This window comes from Megascapheus bottae, chromosome 1 (genome assembly GCF_031878675.1).
Source record: "Megascapheus bottae isolate mThoBot1 chromosome 1, mThoBot2.hap1, whole genome shotgun sequence".
Taxonomy (NCBI): Eukaryota; Metazoa; Chordata; class Mammalia; order Rodentia; family Geomyidae; genus Megascapheus; species Megascapheus bottae.
The window spans coordinates 5,175,623-5,192,207 of NC_143509.1; the positions used below are offsets into that span (position 1 = coordinate 5,175,623).

At 39.6% G+C, this 16,585-nt stretch overlaps 1 non-coding gene across 1 annotated transcript; it reads left to right on the forward strand.

Annotated features, from left to right (window-relative positions):
• The first annotated feature begins 9,400 nt into the window (after nt 1-9,400).
• Nucleotides 9,401-9,507, forward strand: LOC150068109 (U6 spliceosomal RNA). Its single transcript, XR_016538381.1, has one exon. It is a non-coding gene; the product is annotated as a U6 spliceosomal RNA (small nuclear RNA).
• The last annotated feature ends 7,078 nt before the right edge of the window (nt 9,508-16,585 follow it).

Here is a 16,585-nt window from a genome sequence, read left to right on the forward strand (position 1 = left end):
CATGAGAAAGGGTATCAATGTATGTGAAGTAATGCACCTTCCATCTGGTGAATGTTATGTAATCCTTCTATTAATTACAATAAAAATATATGGAAAAAAAGAGTGCAAATAAAAAATAAAAGTTTCTGTACAGATAAAAGTATAGTTGCAAAAGTAGAGAGATAGCCAACCAACTGGGAAAAGATATTTACAAATAATACAATTGACAAATGGTTAATATCCAGTATCTACAGGGAACTCAAGAAACTAATCCCCCCCAAACCCAACAAACCATTCACCAAATGGGCAAGGGAAGTAAAGGGAAACTTCTCAGAAGAAGAGATTAAAATGCAGAAAGCATATGATAAAATGTTAATCATCTATGGTCATAAAGGTAATGCATATAAAAACAACCTTATGATACCACCTTACCACAACAAGAATGACCAAGATTTTGTACTCAGACAATGACAGTTGCTGGCGGGGTTGTGGAGAAAAAGGAACCCTACTGCACTGCTGGTGGGATTGTAAACTAATTCAGCCACTCTGGAAAGTAGTGTGGAATTTTCTCTTTTTTTTATTCTATTCATTCTTTTTTTATTGTAATTACTAAAAGGGTTACATGATATTTGCCAGATAGAAGGTGCATTAATTCACATACATTGATACCCTTTCACATGTCTTGGTACCCATTACCCTCCCCCCGACATCCCCCACCCCTCTTGATTTTCCCGCCTTCCCTATCAAATTTCAAATAACCAAATACAAATAAATTCAATATATCAGATAGCAAAGTGAGATACTATAAAAATATGAGATAACTAAGGGACAGAAAAGGAGATGAGAGACAACATAGTACATTAAGGACAACAATCATTCATTATATGGGTTTTGTTTCAATATCCTGGAGGTCCTTTCAATTAGCTGCTTAAAGAAGTGAAAATAGAACCTTCGCTACGATCCTGCCATACCACTTCTGGGCATCTATACTGAATATCATAACCCAAGATATGATAAGAACACCTGCTCAGCTACGTTTATCTCTGCACTATTCACAAGAGCCAGGTGATGGAAACAATCCAGATGCCCTATTGCGGATGAATGGATACAGAAAATGTGATATATATATATATATATATATATATATGTATGTATACAATGGAATTCTACATAGCCAACAGACAGAATAAAATAATGGCATTTGCAGGGAAGTGGATGAACCTAGAGAGAATCATGTTGAGTGAGACAAGTGAAGACCAAAAAAATAATAGGCACATGGTGTCCTTAATATGTGGCTATTAGATTCAAAGAGTAGAAGAGGGAGGACACAACATTTGTAAACCCAATGCTATGGACATGGTAATGGAAATATCAACATAACTATATAGACAGAAAAATCTATGACTTTATAGAAATAATGTTTTATTTCATAAATTAATATGTTTCTATGACATACAAACCCTTAGCCTAATTTTGATTAAATTCTAAAAACTAAGTTCCAGTGATTATATGTAGAGATTCCTACATGAACATTTGTTTGTTAAACTTGTTATTTGAAATATGATGTAAAAATCAATGTTAATGAATTCTTTAATTAAAAAAAATACCTGATCTTTCATTCACAGCACCCTGAGTAGCTAGGATCACAGATGTGAGACAGCAGTGCAGCCTCATTTTGGAGATATTAATTCTTCACTTGTTTGTAGACAGAACTTTCCATTTAAGACATTCATGTATATGTACAACACATCTTTCTTTTTTTATTTTTTTATTGTAATTAGTAAAAGGGTTACATGATATTTGCCAGATAGAAGGTGCATTAATTCACATACATTGATACCCTTTCACATGTCTTGGTACCCGTTTCCCTCCTCCACACACCCCTCACCCGTCTTGGTTTTCCCCCCTTCCCAATCAAATTTCAAATATCCAAATACAAATAAATTCAATATATCAGATAACAAAGTGAGATACTATACCAATATGAGACAACCAAGGGACAGCAAAGGAGATGAGAGACAACACAGTACATTAAGGACAACAATCATTCATTATATGGCTTTTGTTTCACTATCCTGGAGGTCCTTTCAATTAGCTTCACATTATATGTCCTTATGTATCAAGATTTTGCTCTATTGCAAATCTCTGCTAGTAGAGCCCAAGGTTTCTACTGATTATGATGAATGAGGGAAACCATTGAGCATAAGTTCCTTTGAGTCTGGCTTACTTCACTTAATATGATTTTTTCTAAGTCTTTCCATTTCTTAACAAATGGGGCGATGTCATTCTTTCTGACAGCAGCATAGAATTCCATTGTGTACAAATACCACAACTTGTTGATCCACTCATCAACTGAGGGGCATCTAGGTTGGTTCCATATCTTTGCTATGGTGAATAGTGCTGCAATGAACATTGTTGTGCTAGTGGGTTTAGTATGTCCTTGTTTCTGGGTGGTTGGGTAAATGCCAAGTAGTGGAATTGCTGGGTCATAGGGGAGTTCTATGTTTAGCCTTTTGAGGCACTGCCACACTGCTTTCCATAGTGGTTGAACGAGTTTGCACTCCCACCAACAGTGTAGTAGTGATCCCTCCTGGCCACATCCCCTCCAGCATCTGTTGTTATTCTTTTTCCTGATCCTGGCCATTCTAGCTGGAGTGAGGTGGAATCTTAGAGTTGTTTTGATTTGCATTTCTTTTATTTTTTTTATTGTAATTAGTAAAAGGGTTACATGATATTTGCCAGATAGAAGGTGCATTAATTCACATACATTGATACCCTTTCACATGTCTTGGTACCCGTATCCCTCCCACCCCACACCCCCCACCGTCTTGGTTTTCCCCCCTTCCCTATCAAATTTCAAATATCCAACTACAAATAAATTCAATAAATCAGATAACAAAGTGAGATACTATACCAATATGAGATAACCAAGGGACAGCAAAAGAGATGAGAGACAACATAGTACATTAAGGACAACAATCATTCATTATATGGCTCTTGTTTCAATATCCTGGAGGTCCTTTCAATTAGCTTCACATTATATGTCCTTATGTATCAAGATTTTGCTCTATTGCAAATCTCTGCTAGTAGAGCCCAAGGTTTCTACTGATTATGATGAATGAGGGAAACCATTGAGCCTACGTTCCTTTGAGTCTGGCTTACTTCACTTAATATGATTTTTTCTAAGTCTTTCCATTTTCTAACAAATGGGGCGATGTCATTCTTTCTGACAGCAGCATAGAATTCCATTGTGTACAAATACCACAACTTGTTGATCCACTCATCAACTGAGGGACATCTAGGTTGGTTCCATATCTTTGCTATGGTGAATAGTGCTGCAATGAACATGGTTGTGCTGGTGGGTTTAGTATGTCCTTGTTTCTGGGTGGTTGGGTAAATGCAAAGTAGTGGAATTGCGGGGTCATAGGGGAATTCTATGTTTAGCCTTTTGAGGCACTGCCACACTGCTTTCCATAGTGGTTGAACGAGTTTGCACTCCCACCAACAGTGTAGTACTGATCCCTCCTGGGCACATCCCCTCCAGCATCTGTTATTATTGGTTTTCCTGATCCTGGCCATTCTAACTGAAGTGAGGTGGAATCTTAGAGTTGTTTTGATTTGCATTTCTTTTATGACCAGAAATGTTGAGCATTTCTTCATGTGTCTATAGGCCATTTTTGTTTCTTCTTCAGAGAAGACTCTCTTTAAGTCTTTGGCCCATTTTTAATGGTATGGTTGTTACTTTGGAGGTTAGTTTTGGGGTGATTCAATTTTTTGAGTTGTTGATATATTTTAGATATGAGGCCTTTGTCCGTTGTTTGGTTGGTGAAGATCTTCTCCCACTCTGTAGGCTTCCGAATTAATTTACTAGCTATGTCTTTTGCCATACAAAAGCTCTGCAGTTTAATGCAAAGCTGGTTCAACATACACAAATCAATTAATATAATTCAACACATCAACAGGAGCAAGGACAAAAATCACATGATTGTCTCAATAGACGCGGAAAAGGCATTTGACAAGATCCAACACCCCTTTATGTTAAAAGCTCTGGAGAAACTAGGAACCCATGGAACATTCCTCACAGTAATAAAGACTTTGTATGAGAAACCTACTGCTAGTATTACACTTAATGGTGAAAATCTAAAGCCATTCCCTCTAAAATCAGGAACGAGACAAGGATGCCCACTCTCTCCACTACTCTTTAACATAGTACTAGAATTCCTAGCCAGTGCAATAAGGCAAGAAGCAAGCATAAAGGGGATCCAAGTAGGGTAAGAGGAAATAAAACTATCCCTTTTTGCAGATGACATGATTCTGTATTTAAAGAATCCTATGGACTCTACTCCCAAGCTCCTTGAGCTGATTCAAAGCTTTGGAAGAGTAGCAGGCTCTAAAATCAACCCTCAAAAATCAACTGCCTTTCTTTATGCCAACAGTGAGAGGAACGAGGCAATAATCAGGAAAGAAACTCCTTTCACAGTAGCATCAAAGAAAATAAAGTACCTAGGAATTAGCTTAACTAAGAATGTAAAGGACCTTTTTGATGAAAACTTTAAAACCCTAAAAAAGGAAATTCAAGCAGAACTAAGGAAATGGAAAAACCTTCCATGCTCCTGGATTGGAAGAATCAACATTGTGAAAATGACAATCTTGCCAAGGGCTATCTACAAATTCAATGCAATACCCATCAACATCCCAATGTCATTCTTTAAAGAAATAGAAGAGGCAATCCAAAATTTCATATGTAATAATAAAAGACCCCGTATAGCAAAAACACTTCTTAGCAGAAAGAACAGCGCTGGAGGAATTTCAATTCCAAACTTTAGACTCTATTACAGAGCTATAATTTTCAAAACAGCTTGGTACTGGCACAGGAACAAGCCTGAAGACCAATGGAATAGAACTGAGGACCCAGATATTAAACCACAGACCTATGGCCACCTAATCTTTGACAAGGGAGCCAAAAAAATATAATGGAAGAAAGACAGCCTCTTCAACAAGTTGTGCTGGCAGAACTGGTTAAGCACCTGCAGAACACTAAAGCTGGATCCTTCTTTGTCACCTTGCACTAGAATTAACTCCAAATGGATTAAAGACCTGGAGGTAAAAGCTGACACACTGAAAACTGTACAGGAAGGAATAGGAGATACACTAGGCCTCCTTGGCAAAGGTTGAAACTTTCTTGATAAGGACCAAGAATCACAACAAATCAGAGAAAGGCTGGATAAGTGGGACTGCATTAAACTGCAGAGCTTTTGTATGGCAAAGGACATAGCTAGTAAACAACACATCTTAAACCCAATCACACCTTCAAAAATACTTCCTCTCCCCCTCCCCCACCTGCCACATTAATATCCACACTTCCTTTCATACATGCACATTTTGTATGGTGACAAAATTCTCTCACTGTGTGTTCAATGATTCCATGTGATTTATTCCTTCCTGCTAGTCCCCTATTCAAGACACTGATACTCTAGATATTTCCTTTATGAACTGTCTAGGAACTCTCCAAAGGGTTTGCAATGTGGAATAGCCTTCCTGTATAGTCTATAATTACCCATACTTTTCATCTTGTCATCTTTGCATAGACAGACCAGCTTTGTTTACCAAAACTATACTTTTAGGCATTTGTTCTCCCTCACCCCCTCCATGTTATGGGGTCCCTAGAGATGATTTGTTCGGCATCAGTTTGGAAAATTGTGAGCTCTGTGAATTGTGCATCCACAATCATAGAAAAGCCTATTAGCAGCCAGTCCCCTGACATCTCCCTAAATATCTCCAATGCAATATTAGCCCCAGTTGGAAAATCTCCTGTGTTGCCCTACTCATGGTCCACTGTGAGGATTGAGCCTGGGGTTTTCATACACTTCAGGCATGGAACAATCTTTTCATCTGTACTTCATGGACATGACCCAACAGAGAAGCAACATAACGAAGTGTGTAGCAAGTGTACCACACAATTCATACAAGCGTGCTTTCTGTAAGATTCCTGTGATTTAGAGTTTTCCTTCTTGTCAAGAAATGCAGTCAAATGCATTGTTTACTAACTAAACAGCAAAACAGCTGCAAGGACTGCTGGAATATAATGAAGACAAGCCAGTAATTTGGTATCCTGTTAGAGGAGTCCCAGGAATAGCAGTAGTGAAGAATACAAAAAATTATTAATCTGTTCTACAGAAGGTCACAGGATTCTTACTTTAAATCTCTTATTGTTTACTGCAGTCTGTCTAGTTATCTAACAGGATATGACTGAACACTCAATTCACATGTAAGTGGTTGTAGATGATTAGATAAAAAAATTGTGAATCCAACTTTCTATTTGTCTATTGTCACCGAATATTAAATACTGGAAAGTGGTGTGATAGGCTTTGTTAGTCCCCCACTGAGAATCTGGACATCTGTCTCATCACTCTCTGACTTCCAGAAAGAGAACTCTAATTTCTTCTCTAAGGGATTAATGACTGATCACTAAACAGCCACCGGGGTCACAGCTAGCAACCAGTATAGGAAGTGCAATAATCAGAAAGATGATTGAAAAGAAAGAAACCCAGTAACTAAATGTCAACCAACATTGCCTATATCCAAGGAATCCCTTGCTCCACTGTCAGAAAAGTCCTCAATTCCTGAAATTACTTCAGGAAGAAGTAGATGTCATATTGGAGATCTTGATTTATTTATATGTAGGAGACTGAAGAGTTCGTGGTTTTTTTTATTATGCTATAGTCCAAGCCCTGGTGCCTCATACCTGGAATCCTAGCTACTCAACAGGCTGAGTTCTGTGGATAGAGGTTCAGAGCCAGCGTGGGCAGCAAAACCTGTGAGCTCTCATCTCCAATTAGCTACCAGGAAGCCAAAAGTGGAGTTTCTTACTCAAGTGTTTGAGCTTTCCTTTCGGCAGGAAAGCCTCAAGTTCAGAACCCAGGGCCAGAGTCAGAATCTTAGGACACACACGTTCACAAAGTCAGACAGAGAGAGAGAGAGAGAGAGAGAGAGAGAGAGAGAGAGAGAGAGAGAGAGAGAGAGAGAGAGAGAGAGAGAGAGAGAGAGAGAGACAGACAGAGAGAGAGAGAGACAGACAGAGAGAGAGAGAGACAGACAGAGAGAGAGAGACAGACAGAGAGACAGAGACAGAGAAAGACAGAGAGAAAAAGGGGGGATGGAGGGAAACAAAGATGAAACTTAGACAAAAAGCAAGGATGAAGAAATCTCCTGGGGTATTGCAGACATGGTAGAGGATTTTCTAGTCCTGGACTCTCGATGTGAAATTGCTTTGGATCATGCAGCTCTGTATATTTTAGAGTTTTCATAAGTAGGACAATTTGAATTTTTCACTATGTCCCTATACACTATTTCCATATCATAAAATGAAGCATGTAAGCATGCTTCTTTACAGATTGGATGAAAATGAATTTCACAGATTAAAAAATCACACCTGTGAAGTAGACTGTAATAAAGAATAAGCTGTATTTCCTGTGATCAGAAAACATTACACAGTTGATTATTTCAAATGAATACATGAAAGGGAATCAATGAGAAAGAAAAAATCTAGGATGATTGGGTTTGTGATAACTAAAAAGTATTGGACAGAATGTTGTTATGAACTGTGCATATTTGAGTTCAGAATGATTGTTGAATTCTGACTTCTTCATTAAGTATTGCTCTCTCTTAATATCGAAGATCTCCAATTAATGCAGAGATGTATAATCTAACACACATCTCAGAATTTTACCTCCTGGGACTCTCAGATGACCTTGAGCTACAACCCGGGCTCTTTGGGCTCTTCCTGTCTATGTACCTGATCACTGTGGTCGGAAATCTGCTCATCATCCTGGCTGTCACGTCTGACCCCCACCTCCACACTCCCATGTACTTCTTCCTCTTCAACCTGTCCTTAGCTGACATTGGCTTCACCTCCACTACAGTCCCCAAGATGCTGGTGGACATCCGCACTCACAGCAGAGCCATATCCTATGCGGGCTGCCTCACACAGATGTCTATTTTTCTCATTTTTGGTTGTATGGATGTTTTGCTTCTTACTGCCATGGCCTATGACTGCTTTGTGGCCATCTCTCACCCCATGAATTACCCACTCATCGTGAACCCTTGTCTCTGTGTCTTCTTGATTCTGCTGTCATTTGTCGCCAGCACCTTGGAAGGTCAACTGCATGTGTGGATGGTGTTACAGATGCCCGATTTCAAGCAATTGGAAATACCAAGTTTTTTCTGTGACCCTTCTCAAGTGCTGGATCTTTCCTGTGAGCATACATTCACAAGTAATTTATTTAAATACATCATGGGTACCATATATGTTTTCCTTCCTTTCTTAGGGATCCTTTTCTCTTACTACAAGATTATTTCTTCTGTACTGAGAATGTCGTCTTCAAGCGGGAAGTACAAAGCCTTCTCCACATGTGGCTCTCACCTGTCTGTGGTCTGTTATTCTTTGGGACAGCATTGGGTGTCTACTTTGAGTCATCTGTGTCACATTCTCCCAAGGGCAGCTCTGTGTTCTCAGCAATGTACACAGTGGTCACTCCTCTCCTGAACCCTTTCATCTACAGCCTGAGGAACAGGGACCTCAAAAGTGCCCTGATCAGGTTGTACAAACCAGGAGCTGACAATAGCAGGTAGGAAGTTCATTTGTTATGTGGTTTTGACAGAAGCAAGAATCTTCAGCCTATAATCCTATGAATTCTACCTGTCTGAACACTGTATGTGTCTAGTTTAATTAGTACAATCCATTAGCAGTGGAAAACCATTCTGGCTATGTCAGGATGGATTCCTTAAGGAGGAATATATCTTTGTAATGTTTAAATTGTTAGTTTGTAAAGAATGATGAACGTTTATAGATGTTAGGCTCAACAAAAATATTGCAAGGATTGAGTGGCAAATTTTGTAATATGTACATTTTACCTCAATACTATTGGACAGACTTTGAAGGCAGAACATGTTATTTTGTAGCCAGCTATCCTGTCCTGCCCTTTAGCTTGAGTTAATTTAAAAATTATAAACTAGTGCCTTAATTCTTCCCCTGATGACTTTTGTTATTTTAAAGGTGTTATATAAATGGGCTACCATTACATAAGTCAGGCGAAGAGTGCATTTCATTCTGGACAATGTAATTCCTACCTTCCCACTGTCCCAGTTCTTCCCTCCCATCATCACCTATGAGTTTTTAAATTCAATTAGAACACACATACACACACACACACGGAGCAAAAAGTCAAGCGATGGCTCAAGAAGCAGAAAAATAGCCCTGAGGAAAAAAATCAGGTCAAGTGTCCACATCCTGAGTTCAAACCCCAGGAATGGTACAAACCAAGATGCAAAGAAGCAAGCAAACAACAAAAATCATCCACCTTGCTTTTATGAGCAGGCAGTTAGAAGCTCACCCCTGAGATATAAGCATCCAGGCAGACCTGTGCACGCCTCGTCAGTACATATACTAAAATTGGAATGATACAGAGAAGATTAGTATGGCCCCTGCGCAAAGATGACACGCAAATTCGTGAAGTGTTCCCTGTTTTTACCCGTGCTGGCGGGGTTGTGGAGAAAAAGGAAACCTACTACACTGCTAGTGGGAATGCAGAGTAGTTCAGCCACTCTGGAAAGCAGTGTGGAGGTTTCTTAAAGAACTGAAAATAGACCTTCCCTACGATCCCACCATACCACTCTGGGCATCTATCCTAAACATCATGACCCAAGATATTACAAGCACACCTGCTCAGCTATGTTCATCTCTGCACTATTCACAATAGCCAAGCGATGGAAACAATGCAGATGCCCTACTGCAGATGAATGGATACGGAAAATGTGGTATATATACACAATGGAATTCTACATAGCCAACAGACAAGATAAAACAGTCGCATTCACAGGGAAATGGATGAACCTAGAGCGAATCATGTTGAGTGAGACAAGTCAAGACCTAAGGAACAAAAGGTGCATGGTATCCCTAATATGTGGCTATTAAATCCAAAGAGGACAAGAGCAAGGACGCAATATCTGCATACCCAAAGCTATGGACATAGTAATGGAAATATAAACATAACTATATAGACATAAAAACCTATGACTCTATAGACATAATGCCTTATTTCTCAAATTAATATGTTTCTATGACATGCAAACCCTTAGCCTAATTTTGTTTAAGATCTACAAATGAAGAGAGATTCCCTCCTTGAATACTTGTTTGTTAAACTTGTCATTTAAAATATGATGTAAAAAAATCCACAATAATAACTTCTTTAAAAAAAACCCGAAAAGGCCATATAGTATGAAGCTAATTGAAAGGACCTCCAGGATATTGAACAAAAGCCATATAACGAATGATTGTTGTCCTTAATATACTATGTTATCTAAGGACGTATAATGTGAAGCTAATTGAAAGGACCTCCAGGATAGTGAAACAAAAGCCATATAATGAATGATTGTTGTCCTTAATGTACTATGTTGTCTCTCATCTCCTTTGCTGTCCCTTGGTTATCTCATATTGGTATAGTATCTCACTTTGTTATCTGATATATTGAATTTATTTGTAGTTGGATATTTGAAATTTGATAGGGAAGGGGGGAAAACCAAGATGGGTGGGGGGTGTGGGGGGGAGGGAAACGGGTAACAAGACATGTGAAAGGGTATCAATGTATGTGAATTGATGCACCTTCTATCTGGCAAATATCATGTAACCCTTTTACTAATTACAATAAAAAATATACTATGTTATCTCTTTGCTGTCCCTTGGGTATCTCATATTGTTACAGTATCTCACTTTGTTATCTGATATATTGAATTGATTTGTATTTGGTTATTTGAAATTTGATAGGGAAGGGGGGAAAACCAAGACGGGGGGTGAGTGGTGGGTGGGGGAAGGGTAATGGGTACCAAGACATGTGAAAGGGTATCAATGTATGTGAATTAATGCACCTTCTATCTGGCAAATGTTTTCAGTGTTTAAATTGTTACTTTGTAAAGAATGATGAATATCTGCAGATGGTGGGGCCAGCAAAGAATTTAGAAAGGATTGAGTTGCAAGTTTTTAATATGTATAATTTACCTCAATAAAATTGGAGAGAAACAGACCTTTATGTTTTTCTTTTTTAAGCAGTCTTTGAAGTCATAACTTTTGAATTGATAGCCAGGTATGCTACCTCCTGCACTTTTGTTTTGAGTTATTTTACACTTATAACTTAGTCCCCTAATTGTTTCTTATGATGCATTTTGTTATTTTAAAGGTGATATGTAGATGCGCTCCCATTATATAATTCAAGTAAAGAGTGTTTTTCATTCGGGGCAGTGTAATTTCTTCCTTCCCTTTCTTCCATAATATCTTTCAAAGAAAATTGAAAATCTTGTTTCCTAGTGAAATTATGTGAGGATAGACAAACCTAATCCACTGGCACCTACATTTGGTTCTAGGCTGCTTGATTGTCTGGGTACGTGAACTCTATGATATGGGGGTCTCGTAATGCTTGAGTGAGTTGGAGGAAGCAATGAAAGAGCAATCCAATATCTAATCTACAGGGACGTGAGTGGTTCCTTGGACAGTTGAGTTTTCATCTCAAATTCACTTGAAGAAAAACCAAGAGTAAGGGACATTGGCTTGGTCCAAGTATCAGCAGCCCCGCACCTGGAGATTGAAGAAACCCCTGTATTATTGATAGTTGCATGCTCACAATTCACACACATGCACAGAAACAATTTTTATAGGTTTCTAGTTATGAATATAGAGAGGCCGTACTTGTCTACTACTTATATGTGTGCTATTCTAAGTATACATATAGGCACAATTACAATTTCATGGACTGACATAAAAAGGAACGATAACACCAGTGTGGTTTTCTGTCCAATACCAGGGTTTCAATTCAGGATCTCCTGTTTATATTCTGTTTGCACAGCTTGTTTGCTCATTTGAACTATATCTCCAGCCTGCCTTTTTGCTGAATAGTTAAAATGGGTTTTCAAACATTGTTTTCCTAGCCAGACTGACTTAATGACATTCACAGGATAGATAGAAAATCTTGAAGATATAAGAGGAAAATGCAAGTGACACAAGAACAAGTAAAAGTACACCTATATCATTGACAAATATTCAAAAGAAATGGTTTAGCTTGGCTCTGATATTAAGCTTCCCAAATCCTGGACTTGTGATAAGCCATGCATAAGGAAGCGAGTTATGATTTTATCAGATCCAAAGCACTGCTTTGTATGCATTGGGCTGATATGTTACATTAGGCCACAGGAGGTTATCTAGGCTGATCTCTAAAGGCAAACTACTGGCTTTTCCTGACAGGCTTGTTTCCATAAAACAGGAGGATGACATATTGTGGGAAGGTAGATTCTGTAAGAATATAAATGTAAAAAAGTCTGAACTGTACTTATTTAGTGTTTTTAGGGTCATGGGGTTTGAACCATTAGGCCTTATGTATCAAGGTTTTGCTCTCTCATATTTCCTAGATTTAGATTGACTCATTTTCTGTTCTTTCTCTATAATAACTAAATTATCCTCAGCCCTGGAAATTCTCTCCTCTGCATTGTCTAACCTGCTATCAAAGCTATCTACTTTATTTTTCATCTCCTTTGCTTCTAATTGCTCATTTTTGATGCCTTGCATCTCTTCTTTTAGAACATGTATGGATTTCTTTAGCTCCTTGATTTCCATTTGAGTGGTTAGCTCAGTAGCTTTTTTTTCTTTGGATATTTGCTGGAGTTCGGTCAACTGTTTATTTGTGGATTCTATGAATTCATCCATCTTTCTTTGAAAAACTTTTATTATGGCCTCCTTTATGGCTTCTTCTTTTTCGCTTATCACCTTGTTTATGGTTTCCTCTTGTTTAGCTATGGCTTCCTTCCTTATCTCTTTCTTTATATTTTCACATTTTTCATTAATGATGTTTATCAGTTGTATTTGTATACACTTAGAAGAGTCTCCTCTAGGTTTGCCAGTGACTGTTCCATTGTCTGTTTACATTGGGTGGGGCATGTTGTTTCTTGATTTGACATTTTTCTTGAGTTTCTTGTTCTGCCCATTTGAAAATGGGAGCAAGATTAATACTAAACACGATTATAGTTTTTCAGATATAACCAACCTAGACCTCTGTAGCTGGCAGACACTAAATGTTCACAAGTTTTGATTGGTGTTATCTCTCTTTCTTTTTGTGCACTTACAGACCAGTCTAATTCAACAACTGATAAGCGACTTATACCCAAAACAATAAGCCTCTCAATCCTATCTCTATTGTCTTTATGCCCCTCTGAGCCTAGAGAATAATTAACCACCTAGATATACAGTATTTCTCAACAGCCATCAAGTGTAGATCCATGCAATATAAGGGTTGAAAGACGAACAGAGGACGAGAGATAGAAAAATAGAATGAGAGAGGTCAGGCGAGGAACAAGAGGATTAATATAGGAGTGTGAGAATATTATGGAAATGTAGAAAAGGTATAGCATAAGGATAACTGACCTAAGTTGTAAGTAGGTAGCATATTTGAGTACAAATTTTGGACAGTATTAGAATAAAACTTATGTGTTGCTGCACGACTAGCTCTTAGACCGACCAGTGGCCTCATAGTGGACCATGGGATGAATCTGCGAGCTTCAGTCTGAGTGCGCTGGGCAGACGTTTTCCTGTGCTGCTTCCAGGGGTCTGGGGTTTGAGAGTTTCCAGGGGCTCTCAGGAGGACCAGCAGGAGACCCCTCTGTTCCCAGCAGCGGTGCCCAGCTGAGGACATGTGCTCCAAGGGCGGAGCCTCACCTTCTGATTCTCAGAAAGAGAGCTTGTCTGCTGCTTGGCCCTTCAGATCCCTGCTGTGTTTCCATTGCTTTGTCAGAGAGTCTGTGACTGTGGGGGGCTCCTCAGTGCAGTCTTGCTCAGGATTCCCAGTTAGATGATGGCTCGCTCAAGAATTGAGGGGGGCAGATGCTGGCTCCTATATTCCGCACACCCTACCCGCTATTGTAAGGCAGGGGCCCAGCGCCCTCTACTCTCCAGATCCAGTGGCCTGGGAAAGGAGCCTGGTGGGCGGGTGGGAGCTGGGACAGCTCCACCTCCCCTGGTGGGGTGCTGAGTATTAGGGTCCACCCGCCTGTCACTCTCCAGTCAGTGGGCTGGGAGTTGATCCCGTTGGGTGAGTGGGAGTTGGGACAGCTCTGCTTCCCTTGGTTCAGTGCTGGATCTTAGGTAGCCTGCCTGTCAATCTCCAGTCAATGGTCTGAGGGAGGGGGCTGTTGAGGGAGGGACAGGATTCTAAATTCCTTGCCCCCCTGCACCTGCCAGTCTTTCTCAGGCAGGGTGGAGGGGTGTGAGTTAAGTTCTATTGCTTGGCACCCGCTCTGCTTTCTCTATGTGTTTGGGAAGGTGCTGTTTTACTCATGCCTGTGCGTTCCATCTGTGGGTGTTCCACGGTGGTGGGGAGTCTTTCACTAACCTCGGGCCTCCTCCACCACCTGTGTTCCAAGTCTGGGTTCTGCTGCTTGTTGGTCTGGTTCTGCATTTGGGTTCCGCTGCATCCGTGGCTTGCTGGCCTGGTCCTGTGCTGGTTTCTGTAGCAGTTGGGCTGCCCAGCCCGGTGCCCTCAGGTTCCCTCCGCAGCCACTTTTCGAGGCTTGGAGCCGCTGGGGAGGGGTGTGGTAGGGGTCCTCACGTTCCGAATTCTTGCAGAAAGTTGGATGTGAGCTTTATCTGGATTTCTTTTCTGATTTGATTCCTTCTCTGTTGCTTTTTGAGTTTGTTGTTTTAGATTTCTTAAGGTAATTCGCTCGTGGGACTCCCTGGTTCTCTCTTTTTGTGAGAGAGAGCTAGGCAACGTCTCTATTGTCTCTGCCCCATCTTCCTTCCCCTTTCTCACTGTTTTTGATTTCTATACTTTTATCTTGATTAAAAGTTTATCTGCTTTGGGGAGGGAAAGGGGAAGCACAGTGATGATGGGACAAAGAGTGAACTAATTCAGTAGTGATACTTGCTAGACACAATGTTGGAAATGAACTATAAAACTTGTGGTCAGAAGGGTCAAAAACAGGAGAAAATGAGGGAAGAGATGACACTGTTCAAAAAGAAATGTACTCAGTGCATAACTTATATAACTCCCCTGTATATTACCTCTGCAGTAAAAGCAAAGTAAACCAGACCCAGAGGGAAAAATGTATACCCTAGGCAAAAACATGAGACCCTACCTGCTAAAAGCTACAGGACAGAGACATGGCTTTTCACGGCAGATCACTTGCTAAATAAGTACCAGGCTCGGAGTCCAATCTCTAGTACTGCAAGAAAAGCAAACACAAACCTCAGATCACAATCTTATTTACCACTCCTGAGAATACAAAGGAATGTAACTTGGCATATAGATGCAGGCACATCCAAGTTTATCAGGGCCCTGTTTCCAACAGTTAAGCTGTGAATCTGTGCAGGTGCCTATCAATGGATATAAAAATTGTGGTACATATACACAATGCAGAACTACTGAGTTATAAGAAGGATACCATTATTTTGTGAATAGAACTAAAGACTATCTTGTTCAGTGAAACAAGGACAGATATCAAGATGCATTGTGTTCACCAATAAGTGTGTAAAAATGAAACAGCCTTGTATATACATGACTCACTGATGCTAATAAGATAGTTAACAAAGTCTGGTAGAAAGACACAGATAAAAAGAAGAAAGACAAGTATCAAGATTTGTCTACTATGGCACATGCAGATGCTATATACATGCACATCTGAATAGTACTGAAACAGAGTGTAGCTATGAAAATAACACAATTGAAACCATGAAGATTCTAGAAGGAAGGATAAGGGAGGAGGGAAAGAAAGAGTAATACTGGGTGTGAATTTCATTTAACTTGGTTATGTAACTGTATGGAAATATAAAACCTGTGTGTAAATACTTTGATAAGATAAAATAAAAATTTAAGAATGATACTGTTATTCAGGCACTGGCAGCTCACACATGTAATCTAGTTATTCAGGAGACTGAGATGTGAGAATTGTGGTTCAAAGCCAGCCAGAACCGGAATGTCTGTGAGACTCTTTTCCCCAGTTTACCACCAGAAAATCCAAAAGTGGAGCTGTAACTCACATGGTAGACTGCTAGCCTTGAGTAAGACTGGGGACAGTGCCCAGGCCCCAAGTTTAATCCCCAGAGCTGTCATTCACACACACACAAAAGCCACAACCATGAAAAAGAAATTTTACTTAGAGATAAAACTACTAAGAATATAGAAAATGATGTTTGATTCTTGATATATATCTAACTCTCCAAATTTATATGTGCTGTTAGTGTCATTAACAATTTTTTTAAAAATATGCTGGATTTATTTATTATTATTATTATTATTATTATTATTATTATTATTATTATTATACCAGTCCTGGGGACTGAACTCAGGGTCTGAGCACTGTCCTTGGGCTTTCCTCAAGGCTAGTGCTCTACCACTTGGGCCACAGCACCACTTTTCTATGTATGTGGTACTGAGGAATTGAACCTGAATCTTCGTGCATGCTAGGCAGGCACTCTACCACTAGGCCAAACTCCAGAATTCTATTTATTATTTTTGAGGTAGGGTCTTGGTAGGTAGCCAAGCTTTGAACTTTTCATTCTTCTGCGTCAGTA